The sequence below is a fragment of the Zerene cesonia genome, chromosome 10 (assembly GCF_012273895.1).
Source record: "Zerene cesonia ecotype Mississippi chromosome 10, Zerene_cesonia_1.1, whole genome shotgun sequence".
NCBI lineage: Eukaryota > Metazoa > Arthropoda > Insecta > Lepidoptera > Pieridae > Zerene > Zerene cesonia.
The window spans coordinates 9128057-9130849 of NC_052111.1; the positions used below are offsets into that span (position 1 = coordinate 9128057).

Here is a 2793-nt window from a genome sequence, read left to right on the forward strand (position 1 = left end):
TATTATGTTAGTTTAGATATAACCTAGCACTAAGTAACGTAAAGCTCGCTCGTGTATATAAGTGCTCTGAACAGTGTTTTCGGTGTGTATTGACTCTTGGAATTCGTAAAAACTTTGGATGTAATCAAAATTATTTTAATATGGGAATAACCTTAAAATACTGAAGATATGGAAAATAAATGTGATGAAATTTTACACACTGAACAATTTTAAACCAACTGAATATTAAGTTGACATGCTTTAGTAAGTGTATTGGATACGAAGCAAAAATACAAGTAAGTAAAAATTCATTTCTTCGTTACTTTAATTTTAATAATGAAGGGAAAGTTATCTCCTTTGTAATGTGTTTAAACATATTCAAATCAATACTTTTGGTCACATTTTAAAACATAACAATATATTTAATGTAATAAGTTTAATATTTGGATCAAGTAAAACAAGTGCTAGAAAAGATGCTGACATGAAGCTTGAATGATTGACTTTAAAATGTCATTTCACGCGTAGAATTTGTTTGAAATTTATGATATAAAAAGTGAAGAAAAACAAAAGATCCAGGTCCCACCGAGATTTGAACTCGGATCGCTGGATTCAGAGTCCAGAGTGCTAACCATTACACCATGGGACCGCCGGGAGCAGTGACCAAATTTGTATTTCTATGTAAACTGTAAGATGTACTTATGATTATTTTAGAAAATCTATTTATATAATAATTAGCTGACCCGGCAATCGCTGTTCTGCCTTACTCTTATCATTTAACGGTTTAAAATATATGTTGTCCGATTCTCATGTCTACCCGATATACACACAAAATTTCATTAGAATTGGTCCGGCCATTTCGTATGGGAATTAACATTGAGACACGAGAATTATATATATATATATATATATATAAGGTACTAGCGTTAAAGAAAATAAGTATTGACATGAATGTGCAAACGTTTTTTTTTTAAATTAAACGTTATTTTAATACATTATGTTTCTTTTTAAATAGCTTATTATTATGCACTCCTTCTCTGTAATTAATACTAGCGGTTCCCCCCCCATACATATTTACATATGTACATATATACCCTGTAGCCTTCCTCAATAAATGGGCTAATTAGCACAGAAATCATTTTTCAAATCGGACCACGGAGATAAGCACTTTCAATCAAACAAGCTTCATAATATCAGTATAGATATCTAAGTGTACTACTACATTCCATACTCTTTCGTCCACACTATTTTCGTGTAAAGATTACATACACAGTTTTAATGATTACTCGCAGTCTCTAAGATATTTAAAAGGAAAATCTAGACAACTCATTCACTTTGTAACTATTTTTCTAATTCCTATGAGCATGCCACCTGCCCTCTGAATAATAATGAACCTTTTTTAATGAAGACGCAATAACTATGTAGTTAAAAATATGTATCTCAACAGATGCATGTAAGTTATAAAATTGATAATTCAATTGCGAAAATCGAATAAATAGTTGATCGATTACAATCGATCATCAAAATCGACAGTCATCTATGAGGAAGAGTTGTAACACGCGTGCGCTCGTAATTGTCAAATATTGTTATTTTAATGAGATATTCGACCCCTGTTATATTAGTTATTGATTATAAGATAACTAGTGAATCAATGAAATTAATCTAATTACAACTTATGGTAAGATTGACTCGACAATGTAAGAGTTTATATACCTATTTATAATCTGTGATTTGTGAATAACTCTTTTAAGAGATAAAGATTAATATTCCGGTCAAGTGAGTGCCGGGATACATACAGTTCAGGGTTCCTTAGGTGTTCTGCATACTCTGTTAGGAAGGACTACGTCTAGCGCCATCTATCGACATATCCACGGAATTCTTCGAAATAAACAATTGATAGAATAAAAGAATAATAAAACTCTGAGAGCTTTACAAGTTTACGACTATTGTATATTATTGTAACTATGGTAGTTTTCTTCTAACTTCGATACATACAAGTATAACTGATGTGACAGTTTAGTCTGTGAAGGGGAGGGAGCACTTGACTCTAACGGAAATTTGAAAACTTATATGTCATGAACGGCTTACTAAATTGAAAAATGATTTCGCCCCAGCCCTAACATTTGCCAAAGACCTACTCAATAAGCTATTTATTCGAAGTTCAGCAAAATTCGTAAAAATTAAGATGCTCTTATACATATATTTTTTGAAACAGTACAGATACAGATTACCAATATATTCGCCCCATCGCTCTTGTGAGTTATGCGCACAAACATTTTGAATGCGGCGACCATTATATTGATATTATTATAATATTAAAAGCAGTATTGATATTGGAACTCGCTGACCGGAGCACTTATAGCACGCTCTAGTGCATTGATACTTTATTCTATGTATTTATTTTATCGTGCAAATTTGTTACGATGTGTTTATTATAACGCAATCATTGAAATGTTTTTGTGTACATTGATTCTCCTGTATTAATATTATAGAACTTACAAAAATATGATAATTATTAAAAGTCTTATTATATCTATTTATATAATTGATAAGTGTATGTTTATCCGACCATCCGTAAACATTGGATATAATTAAATATTCGAATTCATTTATTGTGTATAAAGTCTCATAATTAAATATTACATAGTACTGCACATGTTAACGCTATATAAGCAAGTACGAAAGCGCAACCGTCCCCACACAACTCTATTATCACAGTATCGCAGAGTATCACTGACCATACCGTTTTATTGCTCAACAATTAATCCTACCCTTGTCATTGTGTTCTTATTTCTGACCCCAAGGTCTATATTCATG

At 31.4% G+C, this 2793-nt stretch overlaps 1 non-coding gene across 1 annotated transcript; it reads right to left on the minus strand.

Annotated features, from left to right (window-relative positions):
- Positions 1-553: 553 nt before the first annotated feature.
- Trnaq-cug lies at positions 554-625 on the minus strand. The gene has a single exon. It is a non-coding gene; the product is annotated as a tRNA-Gln (tRNA).
- Between the last annotated feature and the right edge of the window lie 2168 nt (positions 626-2793).